General features: G+C 35.9%; 1 long non-coding RNA gene across 2 annotated transcripts in view; it reads right to left on the reverse strand.

Annotated features, from left to right (window-relative positions):
- The window catches only part of LOC103551337 (uncharacterized), a 65,935-nt gene that overhangs the window by 32,103 nt on the left and 16,697 nt on the right, over positions 1-17,135 (reverse strand). For both annotated transcript variants that reach the window (XR_544988.2, XR_011533059.1), the window contains exon 2: positions 10,421-10,496. This is a non-coding gene — a long non-coding RNA (uncharacterized lncRNA). The remainder of the gene's footprint in view (positions 1-10,420; positions 10,497-17,135) is intronic.

The following is a 17,135-nucleotide window of genomic DNA, read 5'->3' on the forward strand; positions in this document are numbered from 1 at the left end:
TCTCTCTGTTTCTGAGTTTGCTTTTTTCTTTTTCTCTTAAGATTTCACATATAAGTGCCACTATTTAGAATTTTATTTCTCTGTCTGGCTTATTTCCCCATAGCATAACACCTTTAAGGTCCATCCATGTGATCTCAAATGGCAAGAATTTTTTCTTTTATAAGACAACCTAAGTGTCCACCAGCAGCTGAATGGATAAAGTGTGGTATATATATACAAAGGCTATTGTGAATAATGCAAAGAATATGAGAATGAAGATAACCTTTCAATATTCTGTTTTCATTTCCTTTATATATATATCCATCAGTGGGACAGCTGGATGATATGGTAGCTTTATTGTTGACTTTATGAGGAACCTTCTGCTGAAAAGAAAGGCAACAGTATGAGCTGGTTGTTACATGTTATTCATGAAAAAAAGAACCTCTGATTGTATAGGAATAGTTTGAACTATAATATGTACTCATCGCCATAACCCCTCCCCTCAGCTCGATGCAGAATGAGCAGGTGAAACTCCCAAATCCGAGCTTCTCCCTGAGGAAAGAAATTTGGAGCATCAATCTCCAAATCGGGTGGAGGGTCTGTGTGAGGGACTGGCCTCTGTATTGCCTATCTTGGAACACAGACAGCAGACATAAATGAGAGGGAACAGGAGATTACTATCTTCTAAAAAAGAAACTGGCAAATCTCTCTAGTTAGAAATTTACATGCACACGTCCAGAGAAGTCACAGCCACAGAAAATGTTTGAGAGGCCCCCAGAATCTCTTTCCAGGCTAACTGGTGAAGGTCTTTCCCTGTATGAAGTCAGTCTGTAAAGACAAGGAGAGGTGGCTATTTAATCAAATGGACAGACACCAATATAAAGTGTCCAGAAACATAAAAAAATGGAAATATGGCCCAAATAAAGGAAAAAAAAAATAAATCTCCAGAAATCAATGCTAAAGAGATGGAGATATATGAATTACTTGACAAAGAATTCAAAATAACCATCATAAATATACTCAATGAGTTCAGGAAAATGATTAATGAACAAAATGAGTGTTTCAACAAAGAGATAGCAAATATATTTTAAAAACCAAACAGAATTTTGGGGCTGAACAATACAATAACTTACCTAAAAATTTCACTAGATGGGTTCAACTGCAGATTTGATTAAGCAGCTGAAAGAAGTGAACTCAAAGAGAGGTCATTTGAATTTATTCAGTCAGAGAAGCAAAAAGCAAAACTTGAAAGAGTTTAAGGGACTTATGAGAAACCATCCAACAGCAATATATGCATTGTAGTAATCCCAGAAGGAGAAGTGAGAGAGAAAGAAGCAGAGCAGTACTCAAAGAGATAATGGCTGAAAGTTCTCAAATCTGGGGAAGCAAATGAACATCGAGATTCAAGAAGCCCAAAATATCCAAAGGAGAGGAATCTAAAGATGTCCACACCAAGACTCATTATAATCAAAGTGTCAAAAGTCAAAGACAGAGAGAATTTTGAACACAGGGAAAGAAAAGTGACTTGCCACAGACAAAGGAACCTCTATAAAATGATCAGTGGATTACTTTGCAGACAAAAAGAGAGTGAGATGATATATTCAAAGAGCTGAAAGAAAAACAATATACTGCTGACCAAGAATACTACATCTGGCAAAACTATCCTTCAAAACTGAAGGAGAAATAAAAATTTTCCCAGATAAGCAAGAGATGAAAGAATCCATCACCACTAGGCTAGACTTACAAAATATGCCAAAGGGAGTCCTTCAAATTGGAATGAAAAGATGCTAACCAACAACATGAAAGCATATGAAAGAATAAAGCTTGCTGATAAAGGTAAATATATAGAAAATACAGAATACTGTAATGTTGTACCAATAGTGCATAAATCATTGTTGAGTCTAGTATTAAAGTCAAAGGACAAAAGTATATAAATAGCTATAACTCTAAAAATATGTTAAAGGATACACAATATAAAAAGATGCAATTTGTGACATCAATAGCATTGTTGGTGTCAGGGAGAGAAGTAAAAGTATAGAGTTTTTGTATGTGATTAAAGTTTAGTTGTTATCAGCTGAAAATAGACTGTTAGAAGTATACGATGTCTTATGTAAGCCTTATGGTAACCATAAAGAAAACACCTATAGAAAATACACAAAATAAAATGAGAAGGTAATCAAATCATGTCACTACAAAAAAAACAAAAACAATAAAACACCCGGGAAAACAGCAGGATTGGTAAAGAGAGACAAAAATGCTGCAAGACAGACAAAAAATAATTACAGTGGCAATAATCTTTCTCTATCAATAATTACTTTAAATGCAAATGGATTGACCTCCCCAGTCAAAAGACATAGCTCAATGGATTAAAAAAAACGAACAAGTATATGCTCTCTGAAAGAGATTCACTTTAGATTTGAAAACACACATAAGCTAAAAGTAAAAGGATCGATAAAAATACTCCATGAAAATTGTAACCAAAAGAGAGTGGGGGGGGGGGGGTCATACTTACATCAGGAAAAATACAACTTAAATTAAAACTGTCAAAAGAGGCAAAGAAGGATATCATACAGTGATAAAAGGGTCAATTCACCAAGATGATTTAACAATTATAAATATATCTCCACTCAATATCAGAACACTCAATTATGTGAAGCACACTTTGATAGAACTGAAAGAAGAAATAGATAGCAATACAATAATACTAGGGGATTTCAAGATCCCAGTTTCAATAATGGATATAACTTTTGGAGAGAAGATCAATAAGGAAACAGAAGACTTGAACAACACTATACACCAAATTGACCTAACAGATAAATGCAGAACATCCCACTCAACACCTGCAGAATACACATTCTTCTCAAACATATGCAGAACAAGTCACAAAACAAATCTTAACAAATTTAAGAAGACTAAAATCATACCAAGTATATTTCCTGAACACAGTAAATGAAACTAGAAATTAATAGCAGAAGGAAAACTGGAAAGTTTACAAATATACGGAAATTAAAACAATACACTTCTTTTTTGGTGAGGAAGATTGGCCCTGAGCTAACATTTTTTTTGCCAGTCTTCCTCTGTTTTGTATATGGGATGCCACCACAGCTTGGCTTGACCAGCAATGTGTATGTCTGCTCCCAGGATCCAAACCCATGAACCCTGGGCCACTGAAGTGGAGCACCTGAACTTAACCACTACATCACCAGGCCATCACCTAAGCAACACACTTTTGAAAAACCAATGGGGCAAAGAAGAAATCAAAAGGGAAGTTAGAAATTTTGTTTTTGTTTATTTGTTTGTTTGTTTTTAGAGAAAGATTAGTCCTAAGCTAATATTTGCAGCCAATGCTCCTCTTTTTGCTGGGGAAAATTGACCCTGAGCTAACATCCATGCCCATCTTCCTCTATTTTATATGTAGGACGGCTGCCACAGCATGGCTTGATAAGCAGTGAGTAGGTCCACACCCAGGATCCGACCTGGTGAATCCTGGGCTGCTGAAGCAGAATGTGTGAACTTAACCACTGCGCCACCGGGTCGGCCCCTAGAAAATTTATTGAGAGAAACAATAATGATAAATGCCTAAATGAAAAACAAAGAAATATCTCAAATAAATAATCTAACTTTGCACCTCAAAAACTAGAAAAAGAACAAACCAAGGCAAAAGATAGCAGAAGGGTGGAAATAAGAAATATTAGAGCCATAGTAGACAAAATAAAAAATAGAAAACAATAGAAAAATAAACAAAACTGAGTTGGTCTTTTGAAAAGATTAACAAAATTGATAAAACCATTAGCTAGACTAAAAAGAAAAGGGAAAAAGGGAAGGCCTGGTGGCATAGTGGTTAAGTTCACAAGGTCCACTTTAGTGGCCCGGGGTTTGCGGGTTCAGATCCTGGGCATGGACCTAGACACCACTCATCAAGCCATGACATGGTGGCATCCCACATACAGCACAGAGAAAGATTGGTATAGATGTTAGCTCAGGTACAATCTCCCTCAGGGAAAAAGAGGAGGATTGGAAGCATGTTAGCTCAGGGACAATCTTCCTCATAAAAAATAAAAAGGAAAATACTCAAATACATAAGTCAGAAATGAAAGATGAAGCATTAAAACTTATGTCCCATAAGTGAAAAGGACATAAAAGACCACTATGAACAATTATGCCAACAAACTGGAGAATCTAGAAGAAGTAATAAATTCCTAAAAACATGCAACCTACCAAGACTGAAACATGAAGAAACAGAAAATCTTCACAGATTTATTACTATTAAGGATAATGAATTAGTAATCAAACACCTCCTAACAAAGGAAAGTCCAGGACCAGGTGGCCTCACTAGTTAATTCTACCAAACACTTTAAAAAGAATTGTCAATCCTTCTTAAACTCTTTGAAAAAATTAAAGAAGAGGGAGCACTTCAATACTCATTTTGTGAGGCCAGCATTACACTGATATCAAAACCAGACAAAGACATTACAAGAAAATAAAACTATAGGCCAATATCCCTGATGAATATAGATGCAAAAATCCTAGACAAAATACCAGCAAAGTGAATCCAATAGCATACAAAAGGATCATATACATCATGACCAAGTGGGGTTTATCTGGCATGCAAGGATGGTTTAACATCTGAAAATCAATCAGTGTGATATACCATATTAACACAATGAAGGATAATTATCACAGGCTCATCTCAAGTGGTGTAGTAAAAACATTTGACAAAATTCAACATCTTTTCATGATAAAAACGTTCAACAAACCAGGCATAGAAGGAAATTATCTCAACATAATAAAAGCCATATATGAATCACCCACAACTAACATCACACTCAATAGCGAATAACTGTTCCTCTAAGATCAGGAACAAGGCAACAATGAGACTCTTATCACTTCTGTTTAACAGAGTACTGGAAGTCCGAGTCAGAGCAATTAGGCAAGAAAAAGATATGAAAGGCATCCAAATTGAAAGAGATGGAGCAAAACTATCTCTGCAGATAACATGATCTTATATGTAGAAAACCGTTAACACACCACAAAATAATAAATAAATTCAGTAAAGTTGCAGGATGCAAAATCAGCATACATAAATCAGTAGCATTCCTATATGCTAACAAAGAACAATACAAAAGGAAACTAATAAAGCAATCCTATTTACAATAGCATCAAAAAAAATCCTTAAGAATAAAGTTATCCCAGGAAGCAAAAGAGTCATACACTGAAAACTGCAAAACGTTGGTGAAAGAAATTAAAGAAGGAACCAATAAATGGAGAGACACCCTGTGTTCATGGATCAGAAGGCTTAATAGTGTTATAATGTCCTACTACTCAAAGTGATCTACAGATTCAAGGCTGTCCCTGTCAAAATCCCAGTGGCATTTTTACAGAAATATAAAAAACAATCCTAAAATTCATATGTAACCATAAAGGACCCCAAATAGCCAAAGTAATCTTGAGAAAGAAGAACATAGCTGAAAACCTCACACTTTGTGATTTCAAAGCATGTGACAAAGGTACATAAATTAAAACAATATTGTACTGATATGAAGGCTGACATAAAGATCAATAGAACTGAATAGAGAGAAATAGACTCACATGTTTGTAGCCAATTGATCTTCCACCAGGGAGCAAATAATACACAATGGGGAAAGGATAGTTCCCTCATCAGAGGGTTTTGAGAAAACTGGTTATCCACATGCAAAAAAATAAAATTGGATCCTTATTTTACACCATATGCAAAAATCAACTCAAAATGAATTAAAGACGTAAGTGTAAGACCTGAATCTATAAAACTCCTAGAAGAAAACATAGGGGGAAAAGCATCATGACATCAGTCTTGGCAATGATTTATTGGATATGATACCAAAAGGCACAGGCGACAAGAGCAAAAATAAAGTGGAACTACATCCATCTAAGAGGCTTCTGCACAACAAAGGATACAATCAACAGAGTGAAAGATAACCTACGGAATGGGAGAAAATATTTGTAAATCATATATCTGATAAGGGGCTAATATCTAAAATATATAAGGAACTTCTACAACTCAATAGCAAAGAGCAAACAACTTGATTAAAATATGAACAAAGGAATAGACATTTCTCCAAAGAAGACACACGAGTACCCCACAGGTGTTTGAAAATATGCTCAACATCACTAATCAAATCAAAATCATATTGAGATATCATTTCACACCTGTTAGGATGATCATTGTCAAAAAAAACAAAAAAGAACAAGTGTTGGCAAGGATGTGAAAAAATTAGAGCCCTCGTGCACTGTTGGTGGGAATATAAAATGTTTCAGCCATTATGGAAAACAGTATGGAGATTCCACAAAAAAAACCAGAATAATTTACCATCATGTAATTCATCAGTCCTACTGCTGGGTACCTATCCAAACAAATTGAAATCAGGATGTCAAAGAGCTACTTTACTCCCGTATTTATTGCAGCATTATTCACAATTGCCAAGATGTAGACACAATCTAAATGTCCATCGATGGATGATAGGATAAAGAAAATGTGGTATATACATACAATGGAATATTATTCAGCCTTAAAAAAGAATGAAATCCTATCATGTGTGATAATATGGGTGAACTTTGAGGACATCAGGCTAAGTGAAATGTTTGTCACAGAAGGACAAATATTGTCTGATTTCATTTACATGAGGTATCTAAAGTAGTCAAACTCATAGAAGCAGAAAATAGAATGGTGGTGGGCAAGGGCTGGGGGGAGGGGGAGATGAGTAGCTGCTGTTCAATGGGTATAAAATCTCAGTTATACAAGATGAAAAAGTTCTAGAGATATGATGTACAAGATTGTGCTTATAGTAAACAATACTGGTCTGCACAGTTGAAAATTTGTTAAGAGGATAACTCTCATGTTATGTATTTTTTTATTACAAAAAAACCTTATTGATAGGTTAAGTGTTAAAGATCAATTCACCATCTATGTATGAGGTTCTTTACTCTCAAACTAAATATGATAATATCTAGAAGTTGTATTCTGCATTTTCAAATAAAATAAGCATTGGTTTTCTACTTACAATTGGCTTCGGCCATCTAATTGGTTGTATTTCCTTTAGAGAAACATTCAGTTTAATGACCATTACCTTGATAGCTCATCTCTTGTGGTGCAGTTTCATTATACCTCTGTGGTTTCTTAGACTTCCCTCAGGTTTATGATCTGAACATCCTCTCTTCCATAGCTCTTTAGTCAAGGATGAAATTTTCATTATTTCCAGTGAGAGATAGGCTAGGTGGCAACTGTGGCTCGTATTGTTGATTATGTTGTTATTACTATTAGCAGTAGTAAACATTGATTAAATGCCCATTGTGCAGTGAACGAAGTAGTAAGATGTTGAAAACTGGCATCCTTTTGCAGGAAGCTTTCATCCTTTAAAAGCATGATGAACCCCTCCTCCCCAAAAATATACAGTAATACTTAAATTTGCTTTATGGAACTGTAAAACTGAGACTTGGAGGAAAAGTTAGCTGTCAGCTAATCCAAAGTCCCCTGGTGGGTTTGGGTTCCTATACAACATCCCTTTGCTGCATCAGTGCCTGTGCTTTTCCAGGGAGCAAGATCCGTTATTAGATAGCTCTAAATGTTATACAGTCCTTTTTCCTCTTGAGGTAAAGCCCAGGACAAGCTATGGGTGAATTTTTCTATGACAGAGTTACAGTCAAGGTAACCTCTGAATATTAGGGCCATTATTTTGAACACAGAACACTTATTTTGAACACAGGACAGGAATTGTTTTTACTCAGCTTTCTCTGTACAGAGAGAAAAAAGTCAGATAATAAGGTTGTCAATAAATTATGGGGAAGCAATTCAGCATAAGACATAAGGAAAGTCCATAAGACATCTTCATGATGGTTCGATAGTCTACAGTTGGTGTTTATTTCTTGGCTGAATGGTAGGGAGGAGAAAACTGAGCATGGTAAGAGTGACTGTATTTCCTATGTGTAAACTCCTAACTTATCGCCAAGTTTTTACATAGTGTCAGGCTGAGGACACTTTGAGTTAGAGGCTAATTCAAGGTGTGCACCTGTGATTTAAAGAGATGAATGTACATTTATTAGAACGTGAATTCATAGGAACATAACTATTTGGACATTGTATTAGTTTTCTAGGGCTGTCGTAACAACATGCCACAAACTGGATGGCTTAAACAATAGAAATTTATTGTCTCATAGTTCTGGAGGCTAGAAGTCCAAGGTCATAGAGGTGGCAAGGTTGGTTCCTTCTGGGGGCTGTGACTGAGAATCTCTTCCAGGCCTGTCTTCCAGCTGCTGGTGGCTTGCTGGCATCTTTGGCATTTTTTGGCTTGTAGTTGAGTCATGATCTTCGTATTCAAATAGTGCTTTCCCTGTGTGTGTATGTGTGTCCAAATTTCCCCTTTTTGTAAGGACACCAGTCATACTGGGTTAAGAGCCCACCCTACTCCAGTATGACCTCTTCTTAACAAAGTACATCTTCAATCAAACCTATTTCTAGATAAGTTCACATTCTGACATACTGATGGAGTTAGGACTTCAATGTACGAATTTTGGGAGGTATTTAAGTAATGTGTTCAGTGCTTTTAAAACAGCTAATCCATGAACTTTGAAGATCCCTGAAAACTCAAATAGATGGTTAAGAATTTCAAATAAAGTACAATTATAAGCAAAATCCCCAAGAAATATAGCTGCATAACCATGAAATTAATTGGATGAGTGTCAGGATGAAGCTTTCCCATATAATGATTTTGAATTCTCAGAAGTAAGAGAGCACCCAATTTATGGCTTTAATTTTAATCTGTGCAGGATCTATGCTAAGCGAATAAAGAAGTTTTGTTTCTTTGTTTGTTTTAAGAAAGATTACAGAGTTAAGTTTCAATTATATAAATGAAGGGAAAGGTGGTATAGATAATTCAAAATAAAAAATATTGAAAATGTCATTTTTAGTAGAATGGCAACAGATTTATCTTCTAATAAATAGTTTGCTTAGCTTGTTTTTGTGTTACAGGAATTTTCCACGGACAGCACTGAGAGGTGGAAAATGTGTGGTTATGCTATTTATTCACTATGGGACTTAGGGCTTGCAAATTTACTTTTGAACCTATAAAGCTGCAGATGTAGCATTTTTATAGGAAAAGTGGGAAGAATAAGTCAACTCTTGATGATGGTGTGATGATACGTAGGTTTTGCTCATGAACTGTTACTGCTGTTGTTTAGTTTGCTTCCCTCCAGATTTTATTCCCACTCCCCTCGCCAGGAACGTGATTGACCATGACCCCAACATCACTGGTTTTAAGGAAGGGGTAAAGATTATTTGTGAAGGTACCTTTGTTGAAGAAAACATGCAAATACACTCAACGTGGAATACACAAGATTCAGTAAATAAAATTAATAATTTCTCAGATTCATTCTCTAATAGCACTTGTATACAAATTTGTTATAAAAGAGGGTTATATGCAAAGCAAACAAAAAATCAAACCCAGAAGATTTGCAGCACACTTACCTGTTTCAAGTTCTGCTTGCATTGACCAGAACGCACACCTTCATAAAACTTTAAAACTCCTGGCACTTTGATTTCTTGTTTGGATTTTCATATTTATACTGGAGAAATCATTTAAAAAGCATCTGTTCATCAAATTTGGTGGGAGTAAAAAATACACAGATCCCTACTGCATAATGGCAATAACACTAGCAAGAGCATGTCTTTAATGCTTTTGTGAAAATTTGAAACAAAGCAAAACTTGTTACCCTCTGCGTCAATAAGCATTTGTGCAAAAAATCCATCGCGTATCTGGTCGTTAAGCCCTGTTGAGATTATTTAGCTTTGCGTCCCAAGAATCTAACGATTATATCTTACCTCAAATCCATAATATGGAGGAGAATGAGAAATAGACTTACGCATTTCTAGAAAAACAAATTTTTAAAATATTTCCTTTGTAATATGAGTGTATATGCCTTGTCTAAAATAAGATTCTCTCTCTTTTTTTACATTTTAAATTTATTAAGTGAGTGTTAATGCAGTGAATTTCCATAATGGGTTGGTCAGCATCTTTACATAGTAAAAGTGGGCATATTCCGGGGTCTGGCACTGTGGTGCAGTGGTTAAGTTCACATGTTCTGCATCGGTGGCCCGGGGTTTGCCTGTTTGTATCCCAGGTGTGGACCTATGCATTGCTTGTCAAGCCATGCTGTGGCAGGTGTCCCACATATTAAAGTAGAGGAAGATGGGCACGGATGGTAGCTCAGGCCAATCTCCCTGAGCAAGAAAAAAAGAGGAGGATTGGCAGCGGATGTTAGCTCAGGGCGAATCTTCCTCAAAAACAAAACAAACAAATAAAAATGGACATATTCCCTTTGAACAGTTCTTCCTGCAGTTTTTTTTTTTGTGTGTGTGAAAAGGTCGTTAACAAAAATCATTCATGCAATTACAATAGTTGCTTCAACTTACTTATGTCAATATGTTGTTGTCTTAACCCCAAGTTCATTTCTGAGTATCCTATGATGTCAGCCAGCCATCTCCACATCTTTAAAAGCAAAAAAAAGCTTATTTGTTGATTACATATAACTAAGGAAATAAAAGCATTGCAAAAACTTGAAAATTAAACGCAAGCTTTTCAAATAAGATGTGTGACCCATTTATTGGACCTCACTTTGAAAAATATATATGAGTTTTACTTTTTATTTGGCACATTGAAATATTGCAAGATTCTTCATCACGTTGATTTATTCACTTATTCATCATCTGTTTTTCTTTGTTAAACTATGGTTATTTTTGGCCTAAGTGCAAAATGGAAGATATTTTAACAAGTTGTATATGCAAATGCAATTACAAGCTCTGCATCCAGAGGTGTTTGAACATGTTTTCACTTGACATTCAGATTTGTTTAGATACTAAACACAGCAGGTGTAAGTCCACAACCTCATATCTGCGGTTCTCAAATTCCAAACCAGGAAAAGCGGAATTCTTTTTCATAAACTTCTTAAAGGCAAAACCTGACCTCATGTGAATCAATCTGGTTGTAACACCTGGGGTCATTTCCATTTAGTGTGAACAGTGATCTCACTGCACAAATGTTAATATTTTGATTCCTGGCCCTTTGGAAAGATTTAAGGTGGATGCACCATATTGCTTTTCTAAACTCTCCAAAATTCTGAATTCCTAAACAAATCTGACCCCAAGCATTTCCAGTGACAAATGGTGGGCCTGTGTTTCCTCTATCCTTTCCTAGAGGAACTTACACAACTTTGTAAATGTCATGAAGGTATTCATCACAGTGTGATTCTGTTTGTGTGTTTGTTTATTTCTGTAGGTGTGAATCTGACATTCTCATAACCCATTTTGTAGGTAGAGGGACCTATACCTTTTGAAAGACTGAAATTGTTTTTCCCACAAGAGGATTTACAACATTGCAATTAACTCAAAAGAGATTTCCTACATACTCACATGGTAAGTCATAAGATCTGCCGGTAATGTTGGTAATAATTTTGGTAGGACTGGTCTTCATTGTTGTTGATGACAGCAATGGGTATTGTTATTTATGTGGGTTATTGGAATAATTCTTGTGTGACAGGTGAAATAACTCATTAAACATAAGTGTCTTAAAGGCTGGACAACGTAATTCATTCTGCCATAATGATGCATAGGTAAGGGAGGCTAGGATGCTACAGGGTCAGATGAGATTTTGGCTTTTAGATTGAAAAGTTCTATGTTAGATGAAGCGGGTCTCCTGGGAGGCAGTTTCATTATATCCCTGATGTTAGCAACATTGTCTCATAGAAAAAATTTTCATTTCCCTGGTTTCATTTCATTGGTCCTAGCCATATCCCTTTGTGCTGCTCTAAATAATTCAATATTTTAGCTCCTAGTAGAGGGCTCCTTTCACTCCCACTTCCTGCTCCCACTTTATCCAATAAAATCTTGGGTTTAAATTTGCTATTGTTTAATATCTTTTAATTTTATTCTCTGGACCTCAGTCTACAATTCATCTGCCTTTTACTACCCAAAGTTTCCCTAATAGATACGATCAGAGCTACTTAGTGATAATAATAATACATTTTTACACAAAAGTAGAATCAAATGCAGCAATTCATATCTTTTTTCACTAACAGTTCTGGGGTATTATAAGTTTTTTCTGCCAACAGCCAGCTGCTTTCCAATTGCCACTAAGACAAATAAAACCTAATAAAAATGATGACTTTATAATAATTAAAAGTCAAAAAATAGCTGGATCTTTTCCCACTTAGTTGCCAACGCTTAACTGACTTTCTGTTCTATAATTAGTTAACATTTGACATTTTGTTATTTTCTTTGTTTTCCTTGCCTGGTTTTTAAATTATTGTTTTTATCAATTACGTATCCTAATGTATCTTAGAAAATTTCAAGCTCAATCCCCTCGTATTGTTGCTATGTTTTTCTCTTACCCTATTTTCATTTATTTCAAAGGTATTAAAGAAAATTTATTGAAATTCCCCTGACTCCCTTTTTTTTTGTTTGAGGAAGATTAGCCCTGAGCTAACATCCGCTGCCAATCCTCCTCTTTTTGCTGAGGAAGACTGGCCCTGAGCTAACATCCATGCCCATCTTCCTCTACTTTATATCTGGGACGCCTACCACAGCATGGCTTTTGCCAAGTGGTGCCATGTCCGCACCTGGGATCCGAACCAGTGAACACCAGGCTGCTGAGAAGCAGAATGTGTGAACTTAACCGCTGTGCCACTGGGCCGGGCCCCTGCCTCCCTTTTTTATACCGTGTGCTTAGTAAAATCATTTGCAAGTTTGGAGAGTGAATACCACATGAGTTCTACTCCTAATAAAATTTGCAATATTGTAAAAAAAGCAGATATACAAAAAATTGGAAAGAATGCCATTCTTTAAGATAGGGGTGAGTATGTGTGAGTGCGGAGGGGGACACGAGATACCAAGAGATGAGTGTAAACTGATGTCAGACCTCCAAATGCAAATTGTGATGATGATGTTACTTTAAATTCGCTCACTTGCAAACTGGTTAAGATTAGAGTCAATGCTGGGATATGTAGTGGCTTAAAGCAGACCAGAAAATGTTTTCAATTTCTCCCCTCAAGAGATGGAGACATTTTTTATGCCGTTGAATCTGGGCTGGCCTTACACTTTGCTTTGGTCACTAGAATTTGATGAAAGTGATGTGGTAGTTCTGACCCTGCACCTCAAATGGCCTTACAACGTCGGTTTTAATTCTCTCAAAACACTGAAGCTACCCCTGAAGGATTCCGAGCTAGTCATCTTGAGGATAGGAGACCATGCTGTAAAAGGGATCCAGCAGATAGCCTGCAACAGCCATCAAGACTATGACTTGGCCTGTACAGCCCCAGATGAGCTGCCGGATGACAGTGGCCACATGAGTGACCCCAGGTGAGACTATCAGGAGAATTGTCCAGCTGACCTCAGACTGAATTGCTGACCACTGCATCCTGGGCAAATAAATTTATTAATAATTTAAGCCATTTTGAGCCGCCAAGTTTTGGGGTTGGTTTGTTAATGCAGCAAAACTTAACTGAGATAGACAGAAATAAACATGTAGACAAGGCAAGGGGCATTTGGTTTTATGGAAGAAATGCTTTTCAAGTGTTTTTTATGATAATACAGTGTGCAGTTTTCTCTGGAGGTGCACACTAGTTCTACTGTTGTGTCGATTGTACCACAATCAAAATCAAGCAATTGTACCACAATCGAACTCTCGTTTGTGTCTAAAATATTTGACCATTTAATTAAAAAGGTTATAAAAACTTTTGCAAACAGTTGAGAAGAATCATATCAACAAAATTATTAAACAGGCTGCTTGAAAAAGATAAGCTATTGACATGAACATTTTTCAATTTTTTAATTTAACTTGTATTTGCATCCGAGTAATATGTGTATAAATGCATTTTTCACTCCTACCCTTTACTGATTTCCATTTCTAAAAGCCAATCACTCTCAAGTCTTTTAGCTCCTTCTTCTGCTATTTACTTTTACATTCTCAAACAGCATATTTATACATAATACATTTTAATTTTTTAACTTGAGATAGTATCTTCTGATTTCTTACCACAAGCAAAGAAGATTTACCATTCACACATATATCACAACTTCAACCACACATTCCTCCCCTCTCCCCTTTCCCCCAATATATTTCTTTGGGTTTAATTAATATTCAGCATTAAATGATCATGATTATGACATAAATATTCTTCAAAGTAAAAACATGCAACATGTACTTTCTTACTTGTAATCTTTTTATTTTCTCTAAAGTTAATAATTGCCTAGATTATTTATTTTCTTAATCTTCAATGTCCTTATTACTAATTTGTTACCAAATTCTCCTTTGTGGTTGTAAATCTTGTCTCAAAATGATAAGACACATCTGGGAATCAACAGATTCACATTCCTTGTGGAAGAATACTTAAGACTTCTATTTCTCTGTCCAATATAGACTTGTTTTTCTCTAGGCCTAATGGACAACGAGTATCCTAGACTTAGAACTTCCCTTAACCACAATTCTGGGAATTTCTTTTCCTCTCTGCCACGTTGGAGCTACGGTTTCTAGACCTCAGATCTTCTTTCTTTCTTGCATTAATATCTTATTTTGTTGAGCCCATTCTCCAGTAACTTCATTACAAAGGATGAATGAAAATAGAATCACCTTGATGTAGAAATCCAGAAATTCCATAAAGTCTGCAGTCTATGTGGATGGTAACACTTAAAGATGGATGGTGCATAGTTCACACAACTATATTGGCAGCTCTGACATCAAGTACATTTTTTGAGACATTGTCTGAAATTATTTCAAATCTATGTTCACATTTGATTGTTGTTTTTTACTGGGTACAGTATTATAGAATAGAAATTATTTTCCTCAGAATTTTCAAAGCATTCCTGCAAAGTGATCTAGCTTCTGGTCTTGATATTTTCTGAACTAAAAACCTGATTTTTTTCTGCAGACATTCAGAAACTTTTATCCCTTGTCTTCTAAGATTTCTAGTGGTGTAACCTGACAAAAGTCTCATTTTTACGTGGTTTTTTTTTTTTTGGTCTTTCTGCAGGCCGTTTCTATTTGAATATTCACATCCTTTCAGAATGGAAAATTCTGCTTATTTGGTTGTTTGATGTATACTTTTTCCTCTCAATTTTCCCAGCTCTCTTTTTCCAGAACTCATATTAATCACATTCTGGGTGTATACTCTAATTTGTATGTCTTTCTCTCCAAATTTACATCGTTTTGCTTTTTTGTTTTACATGGTTTTTAAAAACTTTTTACTTTGTTTTCCCAATGTCTGTTGTAGTTTTAAAAATTCTGCTGCCATATTTTTAATTTCTAAGAGCTTATTCTTGTTATATTAATATTTTAGAATGTTCTGTTGTTCGGTTGATGCAACATTTTTTCTTGTTTCTTTCAAAATATTAATTATAGTGTTTTTATATGTTTCTTCTATTCCAAGCAGTGTCTCTGTTTCCTTGAAGTTTTTTTTTTTTATTTTGTAGGCTTGGTTTTGTTTCTTTCACTTTAGATGCTTTCCGTAAACACTTTCTGATCCTTAGCCAGCTTTCATTTCTAAGAGAGAGGTCTTAACAAATTGGAAAATTGGGTATGTATGAACCTGACGTCTTTTGGTGGGCTTCACTGTAGGAAGATAAGAGCGAAAATGTGGCTTTTTAGTTGGAGGACCTCTGTATATCTTTATCTATAGATCTTTTACAAATCTCGATCCATTCCAGTTTTGGATGTAAATTGCAAGTTGATGTCTACTTATGGAGGCTTGAACTTCAGCTTTGAATCATTTTCTATTTCTTCATCTGCTCTCCAATTTGCAACATTTTATTGATATCTCACCATGACCAATGATTCTCTCCCATTCATTCTTTTTATGCTTATGGGTTTATGCCTTTGAAAGAAATCATTCATTTTTAATAGAAGCTCTGGGGAAGACCAGAGATTTACATATATGATCAACTACTATGTTGTTTTTTTTTTAAAACCAATACGCTTTTTTTTTCTTTTTTTTTAAAGATTTTATTTTTTCCTTTTTCTCCCCAAAGCCCCCCGGTACATAGTTGTGTATTCTTCGTTGTGTGTTCTTCTAGTTGCGGCATGTAGGACGCTGCCTCAGCGTGGTCTGATGAGCAGCGCCATGTCCGCGCCCAGGATTCGAACTAACGAAACACTGGGCCGCTTGCTGCGGAGCGCGCGAACTTAACCACTCCGCCACGGGGCCAGCCCCACAACTACTATGTTTTACCAAAAATTTTTGATACTTTTATTTTTGGTCAGATGAATACTTTTGAAAACTCTGTTAGCAGGAAATACATTAAAATGGTATAGAATTGAAAAGTTATAAATAGGAAAATGTCTCATTTTCACTCCTGAATTTGCTATCTGCTACCGCTCCCCTGAGCCACCTATTGTTTTCAGTTTCTTTTATAATTTTCTGAGCATATAACACACATTCTACTGCCCTTGGGTTTTTGGCACTGATCAATAAGAGCTGAACATTCTATGCCATCCTCCAAAGCCAGCATTCTTTATTTTGTGGCCAATTTAGAAATCTCATTCTCTCACTGCTAATTCTACCGATAATTTTTTGATTAATTCTTTGACCAAACTAAATTAATATTAATAAAGTTAGGATAGTGGGAGAGTCTAACTTTAAGGACATTAAAATTTTCAATGGAGAGAAATTTCCAAAAAGGTATTGTATAAACAGGCACATACTTGATGTAGATCCTCTTGCTTTTATTACTTTACTTAACTTCTTTATTCTTTTGAAGATGTTGATGTGGTTTGTTACATCATTGATTCCAAAACACTTCCTCCAAATTTCTTGAGAGAAGGATTTATATTTCTTTTTTCTTGGTGAGGAAGATTGGCCCTGAGCTAACATCTGTTGCCAATCTTCCTCTTTTTTATTTCCCTCCCCAAAACCCCAGTCCATGGTTGTATATCCTAGTTGTAAGTCATCCTAATTCATCTACGTGGGATGCCATCACAGCACAGCTTGATGAGCAGTGTGTAGGTCCACACACAGGATCCGAAACAGCAAATCCTGGGCCGCCAAAGCAGAGCATGTGAACTTTACCACTCAGCCACGGGGCTGGTCCCTGGATATATAGCTTCAGATTCTTTTTTCACTCTTACTCCCCAGCATTCAAT

This window comes from Equus przewalskii, chromosome 25 (genome assembly GCF_037783145.1).
Source record: "Equus przewalskii isolate Varuska chromosome 25, EquPr2, whole genome shotgun sequence".
In the NCBI taxonomy this organism is placed as follows: domain Eukaryota; kingdom Metazoa; phylum Chordata; class Mammalia; order Perissodactyla; family Equidae; genus Equus; species Equus przewalskii.